An 18,340-nucleotide genomic window follows, 5' to 3' on the forward strand; every position below is an offset into this window, starting at 1 on the left:
TGCAAAACCCGTTTGCCCAGCACTGGGATATTGAATTATATAAGATAAAGCCATAAATATGTATTTCTGAGTCTTCTATCAAAAGTTACAGGTGTCTTTATGAAGACCATGAAAAAGGCTTTATTTCACCACGTTAGTGCGTTTCTGACGATTACCTGCATTTGAATGGGGAACTCGCACGAAACAAAGTATAGGTTTTCATTATGTGAAAAACTTGAAAATCTTAGCTCAAACACAGCTGCAAAACCCGTTTGCCCAGCACGGGGATATTGAATTCTATAAGATAAAGCCATAAACATGTATTTCTGAGTCTTCTATCAAAGGTTACAGCTGTCTTTATGAAGACCATGAAAAACGCTTAATTTCACCACGTTAGTGAGTTTCTGACGATTACATGCATTTGAATGGGGAACTCGACCGAAACAAAGTATAGGTTTTCATTATGTGAATAACTTGAAAATCTTAGCTCAAACAGCTGCAAAACCTGTTTGCCCAGCACGGGGATATTGAATTCTATAAGATGAAGCCATGAACATGTGGAGTCTGAATCTTCTATCAAAAGTTACAGCTGTCTTTATGAAGACCATGAAAAACGCTTAATTTCACCACGTTAGTGCGTTTCTGACGATTACATGCATTTGAATGGGGAACTCGCACGAAACAAAGTATAGGTTTTCATTATGTGAATAACTTGAAAATCTTAGCTCAAACAGCTGCAAAACCTTTTTGCCCAGCACGGGGATATTGAATTCTATAAGATAAAGCCATGAATACGTATATCTGAATCTTCTATCAAAAGTTACACCCATTTATATGAAGTTGTGCAAAAACGCTTTATTTCGCCAAGACAGTGCGTTTCTGACGATTACATGCATTTGAATGGGGAACTCGCACGAAACAAAGTATAGGTTTTCATTATGTGAACAACTTTAACATCTTAGCTCAAACAGCTGCAAAAACCACTTGCTCAACACGGGGATATTGAATTCTATCACGCAAATGCATTTGAATGGCGTTCTCGCCCGACACAAAGTCGGGGATATTGAATTCTATAAGATAAATCCATAAATATGTATTTCTGGCTTTAAGTTACAGCTGTCTTTATGAAGACCATGAAAAACGCTTAATTTCACCACGTTAGTGCGTTTCTGACGATTACATGCATTTGAATGGGGAACTCGCACCAAACAAAGTATAGGTTTTCATTATGTGAATAACTTGAAAATCTTAGCTCAAACAGCTGCAAAACCCGTTTGCCCAGCACGGGGATATTGAATTCTATAAGATAAAGCCATAAACATGTATTTCTGAGTCTTCTATCAAAGGTTACAGCTGTCTTTATGAAGACCATGAAAAACGCTTAATTTCACCACGTTAGTGCGTTTCTGACGATTACATGCATTTGAATGGGGAACTCGCACGAAACAAAGTATAGGTTTTCATTATGTGAATAACTTGAAAATCTTAGCTCAAACAGCTGCAAAACCCGTTTGCCCAGCACGGGGATATTGAATTCTATAAGATAAAGCCATAAATATGTATTTCTGAGTCTTCTATCAAAAGTTACAGCTGTCTTTATGAAGACCAAGAAAAACGCTTTATTTCACCACGTTAGTGCGTTTCTGACGATTACATGCATTTGAATGGGGAACTCGCACGAAACAAAGTATAGGTTTTCATTATGTGAATAACTTGAAAATCTTAGCTCAAACAGCTGCAAAACCTGTTTGCCCAGCACGGGAATATTGAATTCTATAAGATAAAGCCATGAATACGTATATCTGAATCTTCTATCAAAAGTTACACCAATTTATATGAAGTTGTGCAAAAACGCTTTATTTCGCCAAGACAGTGCGTTTCTGATGATTACATGCATTTGAATGGGGAACTCGCACGAAACAAAGTATAGGTTTTCATTATGTGAATAACTTGAAAATCTTAGCTCAAACATCTGCAAAACCCGTTTGCCCAGCATGGGGATATTGAATTCTATAAGATAAAGCCATAAACATGTATTTCTGAGTCTTCTATCAAAGGTTACAGCTGTCATTATGAAGACCATGAAAAACGCTTAATTTCACCACGTTAGTGCGTTTCTGACGATTACATGCATTTGAATGGGGAACTCGCACCAAACAAAGTATAGGTTTTCATTATGTGAATAACTTGAAAATCTTAGCTCAAACAGCTGCAAAACCCGTTTGCCCAGCACGGGGATATTGAATTCTATAAGATAAAGCCATGAATACGTATATCTGAATCTTCTATCAAAAGTTACACCGATTTATATGAAGTTGTGCAAAAACGCTTTATTTTGCCAAGACAGTGCGTTTCTGACGATTACATGCATTTGAATGGGGAACTCGCACGAAACAAAGTATAAGTTTTCATTATGTGAATAACTTGAAAATCTTAGCTCACACAGCTTTAAAAAGTAGCTGAGCAGATTTCATCTCAAGTAAGCAATTAAAGTAAGCGTTTGTTCATCTGTTCTTCCACTTAAAGAGCATTTAAGGACGTCTTTCGAGTGTCCAGTTGAATTAATTCTACTGGCTCCCATGGTCCTTTGTTATTATAGACATATTTTTCATGTTCATACAGCTATTTAGTAAATTCTATCTATTTAGTAATATCCGTCAGCTATAAAATGTAATATAAATATAAAAAATATCCAAATATCTCCTGCCCTTTCTATTTTAATGATGTAAGTCTGTTATCGTGTAACATATCAATGAGATGCTGTACAGTACAATCCTACTGACGCAGCAGAGGGATAACGACGGCTATTCAACATTTGAGCTGCATGACACAGACAAAGTGACTAAATCATCTTTTTTGTGGTTTATTGTCTTCAAACCAGCAGACAAAGCTGATGGCAGAAGATGTCGGAGAAGAACTTCAGGCCGTGTACTGAAAAGGTATTTTTTTCTTGTTATCAAAAGACATTTGGAGTGACGGCTTCTACAACTGGTTGTGCTAAAGTAAAGCTTACAGTCTAAGAAATCACAGTGTTGATATTCAGCACAAAGAGAAAAAAATTTATTTACAATCATAGTTTTATAAATTCTGACTGTAAACATCTTTTACAGCTTTGATATTGTTTGACACTAGATATCAGGTTTAATTTAAAGGTTTCTGTGTCCCAATGAGCCATTTACACTGACCAGTGTTTCACTTTAACTGTAACACATTCATTATTTAGTTCCAACATTTCTAAGAGAAATAACTGAATGTAAAAAATGGCAGCCCTCAGGCCAGGTTTAATTGATAGAGATATATGCATGCATTATGAAATTTATGTATCCCATATAATTGTTATTCATCTAATCATGGCATACCCACCCCTTCCTCCCTAGTTAACTGCAACCCAAAAGAACTAGTGGGGCTATTTGCACACTCACAACCAGTGTAGGGTAAAAAGAGCCACCAAAAAGCTGTCAGCCACAGATGTGCTAGAAGAGTCAGAAACTCTACTTATGGAGAAACTTTCTAAGTCTAACAGGGGACAGGAACTCCTGCCCAAATAACATGATATAACCCCACATACAGCCCAGCCATAAACTGAACCAAGTCATTTAGTTAAAGACAGCATTGGGACCAAATCCCTGTACCAACCTGGCATTTCTTCCTCCTGAATTAAATGAATGAATGGATGAAAGTTAAATGACTACAAATGTAAAGCCACTAGTTCCCACACTGGAATTCCCTGACACAGTGTGTTAACCATAGTTAGCTTGTATCAACAGTTGTAACAAGCTAAGCCACTTGAGACACTGCATTGAATTTGTTCCTGTCTTAATGATTTCAGCTGACTGGTTTCAACTCAGATGTTCTTCCTTTCAGTAGATCAAATCAGCTCGTGCTCCTTCTGCTTCCAATTTAATGGCAAGAAGAAGAAGAAGAAGAAGAAGAAGAAGAAGAATGTTCAGCGAAGTGGCATTCATGGTCTCAGTGAACAGTCATGGTCACACACTGCATGTGGTTTTAAAAGCAACATGTCTGTTCACTACAACGATCGAGATGTGTAATATTAGTGCAGCTACGGTTTGTTTTTGAACATCAGTTCTGTTTTCTACTTTGATCACTTAGACCAAAAAAGTGTTGTTTTCAGATTCTTTCTTTTAAATCTATAAAGCACCTGCTCATTTTTTATTACAATTAGTTTCACATAAATGTTAGTGTTTCCTGTATGATCTTTTAATGCTTACACTACACTGTACATGTCTACATTAGAGACATTTCTGTTACCTGTTTCTGTTGACTCAGAGTTGTGAAATGTTCTTTTATTTGATACACAATATGAAGTTCATAATTTTCTTACAAATAAAACTCTAATGACAAACATGAACAGCTGTGCTTATTTCTGAGACATGAGTTTTTGAATGTGTGCATCTGTATGCTGAAACTGTAATGGTGAACCTGAGGTGATGGTCAACAGAAGGCAAATATATATCAATATAAAACAATATTGAAGTAATGTCTTTACCCTCTGCAGCGTGTGGACGCTGTGCACACAATCACCTTATTTACTGCAGTAAACATGCACCGCTAGCTCACGGGACTGACTGTCTCCATAGTTACATCGTATATTATTAGCTATGTAAACAGCTTCCAAAGATACCGCCATAGCTCTCTGTAGCTGTAACACTTTCACACTTTGCAAATCATTTCACGTTTTTGATAGTTATGAAGACAGAATATGTTTTTAAGGTCATGCTAGGCGGTTGCTATGGTGGTTGCTGTGGACTTGGCTGGACCGCGTCCGATTCCTGTTATTAGCTGTCCGCCGTAGGAAGGCTGCGTTCCATTTACAAGTAGTGACAGTCTGCCGTAACTCGAACTCAAACCCCGCTTTGATCTTTAATTATAGGCCTTTTATAGCCGTTCATGACACGCACACACACACACAAAGCACTTTGCCTCACCATGAGAATGCAACTTTACCTAACCTATCCTTTAAAGTTAGGTTAGGTAAAAAAGTGTACAGTTAGCAGGAAGGGGAAAAAAACAGCTACAATCTGGGTTTGGAGTTTTGTTGCTGTTCCTTTCTTTCTTTGTCTGATATAGGATAGAAAAATGAAGCAACCAGAGATTTAATGATGAATACTATGGGTTCTGTAGTGACCTGAATGACTCTTTGCATACAATTTATTGAAGAGGACTTTAGAATGCACTTTACATTTAGACTGTTGCTGTTTAATTTTTTACATTGTTGCCGTGTTATGTCATGAATGATCAGCTGGACAATACAGTCAAAGACAGACCATTCATCATATGCAAGAATCCTAGTTGGATTTTTGTTGTCACTCATGTTTTTGAACCAAATATTGAAAACAATTCTGACAGACTGGATACCTGGCCAAGGGTGTACATTACCTTGTACTCAAGCATCCCAGGACAGAGCCCTGCCCCACCATGAGCCTGGGTGGATACGTGGTTATAATATAAAAGGATCGATACTGAATATGAATATTTCATGAAAATTGAATTATAATACAAATTAGTAATAAGGGTTTCTTATCTACCCCATACTCAAAGAGCTGCGGGCAGAGAGGGTGACAGGAGAGGATGGCACTGAAGAGAAGATGCTCGGTTTCTGGAGTCTCCTGGTCCTGTCAGTATTAGTAGGATGCATCTGCTGTGTCTTCTCGTGGATGCTCACCTACCTTGACTCGTTCCAGCCTGGTATGGATTTCCCAACACTGCGGACAGTGGTGAGTTAATAAAAGGAATCTGTGACACATGCAACACATTCACAGAGGAAGAGGACACAAAGGGAGGACACGAAGAGTCTGTGTTAAAGTCAGAAATCCAAATCTTTAGTCAAAAACAGGCGGCGGTAACAAACAGGAAGACAAGCAGTCCATCAAACTGTCTACAGGGTCAAACATTCAGAGAATTCAAACAGCAGTAAAAAATAACTGGACACTGAAAAACTTAAAGCAATGTGTGACGCAATAAAAGGAAGCAGCGCAGTATATTCACTGCAGCGCAGTGACTTTTGTAATTGTCATCAATTACAAAAGAGAAAAAGAGAAAAGGAGAAAAACTATGATTTCTAAGAAATTAAACCTTGACGCAGAATGTAAACTGTGTGAGTTTGGTGAACTTTGTTAGTAACAAATGAGGTAAAAACCCAAAACAGACAAAACACAGAAAGAGGCTCTCAGTATTCATTAATAATTAGAAAGCATCTAAACATTCTGGTCGTGGATTTTTACAGTCTTAGTTCTGCTCGCTGTCATCATTATAATCATCATAATCAATGGGTCCTGAGGTGGGCGGGACTGTCTCTGGTGATGTCACCATGAAGGAACAGCATCTGGCACGTGTTGCTGAAACATCCCAGTACACTGGTGTAGTTTCTTCTCCAGCTGTTTGACATTTGACACTTGAACATTAAGGGGAAGAGGAAGAAACAGTGTTAGGTCAGGTGACCACATGGTTTCTAAAGTAACTGACAGGTACTCACACTCTCATTACAAATACATATAGGATCTTGGGGGTGGGCACGATGCACGGAATCCAAGTTACCATCACGGTGTACACCTCACCCCTGGCGTCGTTGCCCACCTCTCAATTTTAAATACACGTAGACATTGAGGGCTAGCAGGAGGGACCATGCGCTTACCTGCTGCTCTCTGGCAGGTAGCTCCATGCCCTCCTGGGTTTTAAATGCACCTTAGAACACACATGTATCAACACTACAATGAGCGGGTGGAGGGAGGTTTGGAGTCTTCTCTCACCCCCATTCTCTGCGGCTTGTTGGAGCGGGGGGCTAGGAGGAGGAGTTGGCCGTCCGGCTGCGGTCTGGAGTGTGGGGCCTCCTTGCTGCTGTGGAGTCGGGGCGGTCTGCCTCTCCCCACCGCAGGGAAAAGGGTAACACCACCTGGGTCTAGGTGCAGTTCCCCCCTCCAGGGGCAAGGGTACCTAGACCCGATTCGTAGAGTACGCTTGGGGAGTGTGATCGTGTGTACAGCGTCTCTTTATGTCTGTCTCCACGTTGGTTGAGTAAGTGCATATGAGAGCATGAGGGTGGGAATGGATGTTTGTATCTGTGTGTGCCTGTATGTCTGTGTCTACATGTCAGGTTGGGTATCAGACGCCACCTCTCTGGGGACATCTCAGGCCCTCCAAGGTTTGGAGGTCTATCTCCCCCCACCACTCCCCCTGCCAGTGGCGGACTCCCTCAGACATCGGTGCGTTGGTGGTTCTTTATGTCTGGGGATGGGCATCCGGGTACACACCGGCTCACTCCTTGGCGGCCGCTTATCGGGGCCTGGAGCCTGGGGCTCGCTCGGGCCACTTCGGAGGTGGGGTGCCCCCGGCCTCTCGGCCTGGGGCTCGGTCACTCAGGCACAGCTGGCTGGAGCCGGCGGAGCTCACGGGCGCGTCACTGCAACTCCCACTGGCTTCTGCTCCGCGGCTGCTGAGTGAGCCCTCATCTGGGACTCTCCTCAGCTCTTTCTGGGACAGTGGTGCGGCTGCCCCTCTGTTGGTCTTCCTTGGTCTCTTGTGTTCTGGGGGCCTCTGGATGTCTGGAGTTTTGATCTCCTCCATACCTGCTTCATGCCCTGGAGGACGGGGCTGTGGCCCCCCCACACCCTCTAGCAGATCATTACATGAAGGAACCTTTTAAAAAAGCAAGCGTGTCCATGCTCACAGGTGTACACACGGGTGATCACACCCACAAACTACACCCTTTTTGGCTCCTACCTCAAAGCACACTGTGTTCTGTTGATCTTATGTGCTGCACAATAATGTTTAATATTTAGTATTTACTGTCATATTCCCATATATCATTGTGATGTTGTTTATTCTATTACTCTTGTTCTCTTCTGCTTGTTTTCTTTTTTCTTTCTCAACAGGTGATCCCAGGTGATCGATATATGCATTTTCTTTTTTCCCTGCCCATTCTGTTGGTTTTTGTCTTTTGCCCTTCTCCCCCGTCCCTCTTCTCAGCTGTTTCTCTTTCCCTCTTTCTTTCTCCCCTTCTTTCCCCCAGTCAAGTCTGTCCCGTATTCAGTAATTGAAAATAAAATAAACAATAAAAGGTGAATCAAATGGACCATTATGGCAAGGCTGGGATGGTCAATTTGGTAAAGTAAATCCGTTGGGCATCTTTCTTTGCCTTTAGACAATAATTCTGATGGCAAAAGAGCCAAACGGGACAGGCAAAAAAATAAAAATAAAAAAAATAAAAAATAAAATAAAGTAACTGACAGGAAGTAACCAGGCCGTTAGAAATGGATGGCATGTGTTTAGAGTTACTGGAGTTGGGTAACTCACTTACCAAAAGCAGCAGCACACAGATGAAGGATCAGATGCTGAATGTTGCAGGAACATGCTCATGTGCGGTGGTCATTCAATGCTGCTCCGGCAGGTTAGACAGTCCAAGACTGATATCCTGCCCATCTGAGAGTTTGAAAACACACATGCAAAGATTTATTTTGTATTACAGTCAAAGTTGGATGTTCATTTTTGTCCTTTAAAAATGTTTGTGTATTTGAAAGCACTAACATTTAAGGATGACTTGGATCGTCTCCTTTAAAGGGGAGACAAGTGTATCCACTGATCCACGTCACTTTACCTGGATGATGACTCCTCTCCCCCTCACTCAGAAACACTCCTAATATAACCAAGCAAATAAATAATATTGAAGATTTACTTACATCATTACAAAAACATCAAAAACATCTCCCTTTGATTCTATTTCTCCATTCCTGCTGAACATCAGGCAACAAATATCTCAATAAATCACAGTAAAATGTAAAGCACATATTTTCTCTGCTTTGTCTAACCTCTGCAGAGCCTCTGTCAAGAAAAACATATCTGTAAGCATAAAACAAATATACATTCATAACACGTCACTGGACAAACCTCGGTCAGTTGATTTCCTCTGTGCAGTGCAGACGAGCATCAGTCAGTGAGTCAAGGTGGTGAGATGGACTGGTGTCCTTTGTGACTCTGCTGGTTCTTCTGAGGAAACACCACCGTCTCTCCACACTGTCACCATCTGTGAGCACAAATTGCCGCTCTGCTCTGCCAGCATGTAGGAAATCACATATCACACACACAGGGGTGAAGAAACATCAGAGCTCAACTTTGGATACTTTAGATCTAAACAGATCAAACTAGCTCTTAGTTTCAACAATCAGTGAGCAGACAAACAATGATACCATACTGATTCTATATGAATACAATATGGTATTTTCAATACAGGTGTCAAATTAATTAATTAAAACTAATACAGACATATGTATATATATTTTTTTGATAAATTAGTTTGCTTAATTATAAGAATATATATTTTTTTCATTTAACAATTGCAACTGAAAGAAATTAAATATTGAACAAAAATATATTGTCACATTCTGAGCATGCTCAGCATGCTGACAGACTTGAAGTTGCTACAGATTTTAAGAAGTGATAATTATAGGGAAAAAAATTCTCTTTTTCTTCCGTTTAATCAAACATTTGATGCCTCAGCTGTCTCAGTCCTATAGCATTCTGCAACTACAACTAAGCTGAAGCTTGGATTTGGCTGCAGGTGCCCCTGTACATCCTTCTCAACATGTTGGTACCATTTAATCACACTTCTTCCTGAGCTTTGCTTCATCACAAGACCAAAGGTGGCATCCCGTGTCACGGTCATATCATCATCCAGAAGAAACATTTGAAGAAACATCATGGAGAAGAAACATTTACGCGCCTCCTGGTTTTGCTTTCTGATCCTGCAAAAAGACTGAGGACAACAAAGCCCAGAGAACACGAGATACACAATATCCAACATTCAGACTCAACAGCCTCCATAAATGAAGAGCACCAGGTTGGTTCAGTTATAGTAGATATGAGCATACTTCACATTACTGGGTATGAATAATAATCAAGAGACAAACTTTAAAGATGCAGAGCATGATGTCCCATCATCAGACTGTAAACAAACATCCACCAGGCTTCTTTGTTGGATCTCCTATCAGGGATCAGTAGAGTGTATTAACCTGTGGTATAAGCAGCAGTCACTGAAATATTACTGTTTCAGATAAGAAATCCAGCACATAAAAGCCAGGGTAGGAGGGATCTCTGCAAACTGACTTACCTCTGCAAGTGTGAAGCTCAACAAAAATCTGACTCTCCAGTCACTGACAAACAAAAACCTCCAGCTGGGAGATAGAAAACGCTGTCTGGGTCCTGCTGGATGTTGCTGGTCAGAGTCCACACATTAGCAGAGTGCTTCTTGGTCCCACTGACCCATATGGACAGCGACTGTGGAGAACTGTTCTGGAAAACAGAAAAGAGAATTAAAATAACAAAAAGCCAAACACGATTTCCACAAAGACTATCTTGGAATCAGCAATCAAAAAAAAAACACTGGTTCATATTTCAATTAAATATGAACAGGTTCCTCAAATGTACGCAGTTCAGACCTGATATAATTTAATTTCCTTCACACAGCACATTCGTCCAGGCTGACAGGTAAACATAGAATTAATCTCAGGTAACATGACTCATAGTAGAGATTCAGTAAGAAAGATTACTAGCTCTAATATTATTACCACACAATCCAAGGACACACCAACAGCTCAGATTTGTAGAACTATTTAAACAAATGTCTTCTGAATATTCAATTCATGCTCACAGTGGGAGGGGGGGGGGGGGGGGGGGGTCGTGGAATTTTTTAAATAAAGTCTGCAACACAGAAAGAGCTGTGATCAAGCTATTTATTACTGCGCCAACACACATCAAACATTACAGTTCAGTCATGTCAGCGCTGCCACAGACGTTGTGCTCCTCCTCCTTTATGCATTCCAAGGAAGAGGGAGGAAGTTACAAACTGATCCTACCACACTTCACGTGTCTCGCTATGAAACCTAACGGATCAATGGTTAAGCTGTTTTGTGCCCTTGGCCTTATCAGCACCTGTAAAGGGAGTTGTTTTCTCAAACTGCTGACGCTGAAGTAAGTTCATCTAGTTTTAGAAACTTTCACTGAACACTCTATAACAGTGTCACAACTAAGCATATGCATAAGCACTTAAATACTTTAAATGAAAATATCAGAAAAATTCTATTACAGAGGCTAGAGCCTGTCCCAGTAGTCATAGGTAGAGCACACCTGGACAGGTCACCAGTCTGTCAGAGGACTAACACAGAGACTGTCATGGCTGGCGGAGTGAGCCGTGTGGTGTGGAGGAAAAGGAGGACCCAAAATGCGGCAGTGACTGATGATTCGAGTGACGTTTATTTGCAAGGTGGCAGTGGCAGAAACAGGCAGCGAATTGTGAGAGATTACTAACGGAAACCTAAACTGGGAGAAACTAAAGAGCAAACCTGAAATCTTAACAAAACAGAGAGCAGAGCAGAGAGACGCAGACTAAGGAACAGGATACCAAGAAACACAGAGATACACAGATGAACGCAGATGAGCTGACAATGAACACAGACCGACACCCACTAAATATACACACACACAAGGTAATCACACACAGGAGGGACGAACAGCTGAACCCAATACACATGAGGACCGGAGGAGACAGGCTGAACACAATGACAACAGACACAGACTTTCAGAACAAAACAGGAAATCTAGAACCCTAACCGGACACAAGGGGGGAGGACACAGAATAACTAGAACAGAGGAAAATAATCACAAAACACAAAACGCTGGGTCAACGACCCAGGACCATGACAGAGACAGACATCAGAGTAACAAATCTATTTAAAATTAATGTAAGTTTGCTGCAGCTGTATGTATGAACGTGTTTCTGTGCTCACAGTCCACCTCTCAGGAAAGTCTACTTTAAACAGACCTCACAAAAGGCTGATGTGGCTGGATCAGTAGTGTGATTTAAGTACGATACCTTTGGCCAGGGATTAATCTGGTACATCGCTTCACTGTAGTCTTACGTATTTTCCCCACACCTGAATTAAAAAAAAATACTGATATATACAAATAACAGCTTCAGCTGATGCAGCCTGACTCAATCCTAAATGTTCAGCACACAGAGACACAGAGGTACTGTTTAAAGTTTAGTGTTAACTTGAGTCACTGATCATTTGCAGTATTACAGAGTCTGGCAGTCTTTGCATGATGTCAACGTCACTGTACGTTTCTAGCTGACTCTCAGGTGTGACAGGTGTGCCAGCAGGAAAGAGTAATAATAGCCTGCATCCTGAGGTTTGCCATGCAGGATTAAAGGAGCCAGGCTTTATTCACACAGCTAGGATTGTATTTTACACTGACCCTGGGTCAGTATAAGTATCATACAGTTTAAACGAAGCACTGAAACTTGCACATATTTATTACAGATGCACTGAAGCTAATCGAGATATTTGCTGTCAATCTGTGGCTGCGATTAAATACTTTAATGGAAACTTTATTAACTAGTAATGACATCTGTCATGACAGAAGCTAATATTTCTGTGCAAACGTCGTTTAAACAGTAACAGCTTTACTCTAATATAAGCTAACGTTTACACCGTAACTTTAAGCTAGCACCATAAAGACGGTAAAACACGTAATAATATCTACAAATGCATCTTAAAGCTGTTATATTAGCACTCGGTGTATTACTAACATAACCACATTAACATTATTGACACTCGCTGACTTTTAATAGTCATTCTATAAATGCTGTCCGTTTAAACGGTCTTACCTGTACACACTGCTGTATCCACCGGATTCCAGCCAGAGTGAATTCTGGAGTCTTCCCACGCTCCTGTTAGTGATCCTCCATCTGGATGGATGATAACAACCTTCTGAACAATCTAGCAGGAGATTGTCCATATCTATGGGACTGATTTGTGCTAATAACGCCCATTGTATGGACTGATAACAGCCGAAGCGGGTGAATAAAGTCACCCAGTCGCTAGCTGTGCCATTACCCAGCATACACCAGCACAATATTAGGCACAGCACCACCATAGACATTTTCAGTGGTTTTGAATGCAGGACATGGTTATCTTACCCTGTAAAATGCATGACAATAAAACAGCTAACCACCATAAAATGGTGTGTGTGTGTGTGTGTGTGTGTGTGTGTGTGTGTGTGTGTGTGTGTGTGTGTGTGTGTGTGTGTGTGTGTGTGAGAGAGAGAGAGAGAGAGAGAGAGAGAGAGAGAGAAAGAGAGGGGGGGGGGGATCAAAGGCGTGCGTTTATGTTTTTTCTTGATCAAGAGTGTGCCTCCTCTCTCTTATTGGATATGCTATAGCATGTTTATTCAGGTGCGCCTTTGAAGTCTATGAGAATACTTTACAGCCTGGTCTGAGTGCTCATTTCTGCACAGACACAATGAAGCGTGCACTCAGTTTAGAGGAGGCTGTTGCTGCGGTTTTGCACTCTTCAGAAAGTGAAAACGATACCACAAGCAGTGGAGATACTTCTGACAGCGAAGAAGAATTTTTGCCAGGCACCGAGGAGCTTTGCAGCTCATGTGAGGAGGAGGACGACGAAGAGCAGGATGAAGAGACAAGACTGGAGGATGGCCAGTGGAGATCTAAAAATGGAAAAATCATGTGGCAACCCACACATGAAGAGGTCCTGCCATTTTTTCCTCCTCCCATTTTAACCCGAGGACCATTATGCAATTTGTAGCAGCCCTGTGAGCACTTTCCATCTTTTTTTTGCAGAGGACATTATGCAGCTAATCCTGCATTTCACCAACCTGCAGGGCAACAGGTAGGTAAAAGACTGGAAGGACATAGATGAGGAGGAGTTGCAGGCTTACATGGGGCTTGTAAGCCTGCAACTGGCCTGTACTGGTCTCACATGAAACAACAACAAGCCTGTGGGATCGGGAGACAGGGCTCTTCTATTTCCTGCTACCATGTCAAAAAAAAAGATTTGAGCAAATTAATCGGGCTGTAAGATTCGATAATCGTCTCTCCCGTCCAGGTCGCTACAGGGGGGATAAGGCTGTGGTTTCCTACAATCCCCAAGCAAAGAAAAAATGTTGTCTTATTGGGCACCAGGCACCGTGAGCTACAAGTCCAGGACTCTGGGAAGAGAAAGCCCCACATCATCCTGGATTATAACAAATCCAAAGGGGCTGTGGATCATCTGGACCAGGTAAGCACAATTATAAGTCATTTATTTGCAAATTGTTGACCGTTTAGACTATGATAGTTTTGATAGTTACAGAAAGGAGGGGGGGGGGGGGGTCTAGTTTGACGCCCACAGGCAGGAAGAATCTATGAAGTTTATGAAAAAACGCTTTATTTCACCACGTTAGTGCGTTTCTCGCTATTACATGCATTTGAATGGAGTTCTCGCCATACGCAAAGTATAGGTTTTCATTATGTGAATAACTTGAAAATCTTAGCTCAAACAGCTGCAAAACCTGTTTTCCCAGCACGGGGATATTGAATTCTATGAGATAAAGCCATGAATACGTATATCTGAATCTTCTATCAAAAGTTACACCGATTTATATGAAGTTGTGCAAAAACGCTTTATTTCGCCAAGACAGTGCGTTTCTGACGATTACATGCATTTGAATGGGGAACTCGCCCGAAACAAAGTATAGGTTTTCATTATGTGAATAACTTGAAAATCTTAGCTCAAACAGCTGCAAAACCTGTTTGCCCAGCAAGGGGATAATGAATTCAATAAGATAAAGCCATAAATATGTGAGTCTGAATCTTCTATCAGAAGTTACAGCGATTTATATGAAGTTGTACAAAAACGCTTTCTTTCGCCAAGACAGTGCGTTTCTGACGATTACATGCATTTGAATGGGGAACTCGCCCGAAACAAATTATAGGTTTTCATTATGTGAATAACTTGAAAATCTTAGCTCAAATAGCTGCAAAACCCGTTTGCCCAGCACGGGGATATTGAATTCTATTCATAATAATATAATAATAATAATAATTCTATTCATAATGTGTCTGAGTCTTCTATCAAAAGTTACAGCTATTTATATGAAGTTCAATATCCCCGTGCTGGGCAAACAGGTTTTGCAGCTGTTTGAGCTAAGATTTCCAAGTTATTCACATAATGAAAACCTATACTTTGTTTCGGTCGAGTTCCCCATTCAAATGCATGTAACAGTGAGAAACGCACTGTCTTGGCGAAAGAAAGCGTTTTTGTACAACTTCATATAAATAGCTGTAACTTTTGATAGAAGACTCGGATACACATGTTTATGGCTTTATCTTATAGAACTCAAGGTTCCCGTGCTGGGCAAACAGGTTTTGCAGCTGTTTGAGCTAAGATTTCCAAGTTATTCACATAATGAAAACCTATACTTTGTTTCGGTCGAGTTCCCCATTCAAATGCATGTAACAGTGAGAAACGCACTGTCTTGGCGAAAGAAAGCTATTTTGTACAACTTCATATAAATAGCTGTAACTTTTGATAGAAGACTCGGATACACATGTTTATGGCTTTATCTTATAGAACTCAAGGTTCCCGTGCTGGGCAAACAGGTTTTGCAGCTGTTTGAGCTAAGATTTCCAAGTTATTCACATAATGAAAACTTATACTTTGTTTCGGTCGAGTTCCCCATTCAAATGCATGTAACAGTGAGAAACGCACTGTCTTGGCGAAAGAAAGCGTTTTTGTACAACTTCATAGAAATAGCTGTAACTTTTGATAGAAGACTCAGACAAACATGTTTATGGCCTTATATTATAGAACTGAAGGTCTCCGTGCTGGGCAAACAGGTTTTGCAGCTGTTTGAGCTAAGATTTCCAAGTTATTCACATAATGAAAACTTATACTTTGTTTTGGTCGAGTTCCCCATTCAAATGCATGTAACAGTGAGAAACGCACTGTCTTGGCGAAGGAAGGGTTTTTGTACAACTTCATATGAATAGCTGTAACTTTTGATAGAAGACTCGAATACACATGTTTATGGCTTTATCTTATAGAACTCAAGGTCTCCGTGCTGGGCAAACAGGTTTTGCAGCTGTTTGAGCTAAGATTTCCAAGTTATTCACATAATGAAAACGTATACTTTGTTTCAGTCGAGTTCCCCATTCAAATGCATGTAACAGTGAGAAACGCACTGTCTTGGCGAAAGAAAGCTATTTTGTACAACTTCATATAAATAGCTGTAACTTTTGATAGAAGACTCGGATACACATGTTTATGGCTTTATCTTATAGAACTCAAGGTTCCCGTGCTGGGCAAACAGGTTTTGCAGCTGTTTGAGCTAAGATTTCCAAGTTATTCACATAATGAAAACTTATACTTTGTTTCGGTCGAGTTCCCCATTCAAATGCATGTAACAGTGAGAAACGCACTGTCTTGGCGAAAGAAAGCGTTTTTGTACAACTTCATATAAATAGCTGTAACTTTTGATAGAAGACTCGAATACACATGTTTATGGCTTTATCTTATAGAACTCAAGGTCTCCGTGCTGGGCAAACAGGTTTTGCAGCTGTTTGAGCTAAGATTTCCAAGTTATTCACATAATGAAAACCTATACTTTGTTTCGGTCGAGTTCCCCATTCAAATGCATGTAACAGTGAGAAACGCACTGTCTTGGCGAAAGAAAGCGTTTTTGTACAACTTCATATAAATAGCTGTAACTTTTGATAGAAGACTCGGATACACATGTTTATGGCTTTATCTTATAGAACTCAAGGTTCCCGTGCTGGGCAAACAGGTTTTGCAGCTGTTTGAGCTAAGATTTCCAAGTTATTCACATAATGAAAACTTATACTTTGTTTCGGTCGAGTTCCCCATTCAAATGCATGTAACAGTGAGAAACGCACTGTCTTGGCGAAAGAAAGCTATTTTGTACAACTTCATAGAAATAGCTGTAACTTTTGATAGAAGACTCGGATACACATGTTTATGGCTTTATCTTATAGAACTCAAGGTTCCCGTGCTGGGCAAACAGGTTTTGCAGCTGTTTGAGCTAAGATTTCCAAGTTATTCACATAATGAAAACTTATACTTTGTTTCGCTCGAGTTCCCCATTCAAATGCATGTAACAGTGAGAAACGCACTGTCTTGGCGAAAGAAAGCGTTTTTGTACAACTTCATATAAATAGCTGTAACTTTTGATAGAAGACTCGAATACACATGTTTATGGCTTTATCTTATAGAACTCAAGGTCTCCGTACTGGGCAAACAGGTTTTGCAGCTGTTTGAGCTAAGATTTCCAAGTTATTCACATAATGAAAACCTATACTTTGTTTCGGTCGAGTTCCCCATTCAAATGCATGTAACAGTGAGAAACGCACTGTCTTGGCGAAAGAAAGCGTTTTTGTACAACTTCATATAAATAGCTGTAACTTTTGATAGAAGACTCGGATACACATGTTTATGGCTTTATCTTATAGAACTCAAGGTCTCCGTGCTGGGCAAAAAGGTTTTGCAGCTGTTTGAGCTAAGATTTCCAAGTTATTCACATAATGAAAACCTATACTTTGTTTCGGTCGAGTTCCCCATTCAAATGCATGTAACAGTGAGAAACGCACTGTCTTGGCGAAAGAAAGCGTTTTTGTACAACTTCATATAAATAGCTGTAATTTTTGATAGAAGACTCGAATACACATGTTTATGGCTTTATCTTATAGAACTCAAGGTTCCCGTGCTGGGCAAACAGGTTTTGCAGCTGTTTGAGCTAAGATTTCCAAGTTATTCACATAATGAAAACTTATACTTTGTTTCGGTCGAGTTCCCCATTCAAATGCATGTAACAGTGAGAAACGCACTGTCTTGGCGAAAGAAAGCGTTTTTGTACAACTTCATATAAATAGCTGTAACTTTTGATAGAAGACTCGGATACACATGTTTATGGCTTTATCTTATAGAACTCAAGGTCTCCGTGCTGGGCAAAAAGGTTTTGCAGCTGTTTGAGCTAAGATTTCCAAGTTATTCACATAATGAAAACCTATACTTTGTTTCGGTCGAGTTCCCCATTCAAATGCATGTAACAGTGAGAAATGCACTGTCTTGGCGAAAGAAAGCGTTTTTGTACAACTTCATAGAAATAGCTGTAACTTTTGATAGAAGACTCGGATACACATGTTTATGGCTTTATCTTATAGAACTCAAGGTTCCCGTGCTGGGAAAACAGGTTTTGTAGCTGTTTGAGCTAAGATTTCCAAGTTATTCACATAATGAAAACCTATACTTTGTTTCGGTCGAGTTCCCCATTCAAATGCATGTAACAGTGAGAAACGCACTGTCTTGGCGAAAGAAAGCGTTTTTGTACAACTTCATAGAAATAGCTGTAACTTTTGATAGAAGACTCAGACAAACATGTTTATGGCCTTATATTATAGAACTCAAGGTCTCCGTGCTGGGAAAACAGGTTTTGCAGCTGTTTGAGCTAAGATTTCCAAGTTATTCACATAATGAAAACCTATACTTTGTTTCGGTCG

The 18,340-nt window shown here is 40.4% G+C and overlaps 1 long non-coding RNA gene across 6 annotated transcripts; it reads right to left on the minus strand.

The window, feature by feature from the left end:
- Positions 1-5,808: 5,808 nt before the first annotated feature.
- On the minus strand, positions 5,809-13,038 carry LOC146573589 (uncharacterized). Of its 6 annotated transcripts, none has more exons than XR_014892396.1 (8): positions 12,656-13,038; positions 11,861-11,921; positions 10,100-10,281; positions 9,585-10,001; positions 8,881-9,037; positions 8,521-8,629; positions 8,294-8,415; positions 5,809-6,391 (listed from the first exon to the last, which is right to left on the minus strand). It is a non-coding gene; the product is annotated as an uncharacterized LOC146573589 (long non-coding RNA). The 6 variants fall into 6 exon arrangements; XR_014892393.1 differs by having other exon boundaries at positions 8,881-9,042; XR_014892394.1 differs by having other exon boundaries at positions 8,881-9,973.
- Between the last annotated feature and the right edge of the window lie 5,302 nt (positions 13,039-18,340).

The sequence above is a fragment of the Mchenga conophoros genome, linkage group LG5 (assembly GCF_057382185.1).
Source record: "Mchenga conophoros isolate Kocher_MC1m ecotype Shallow Benthic linkage group LG5, M_conophoros_male_GT1.1, whole genome shotgun sequence".
Lineage (NCBI taxonomy): Eukaryota > Metazoa > Chordata > Actinopteri > Cichliformes > Cichlidae > Mchenga > Mchenga conophoros.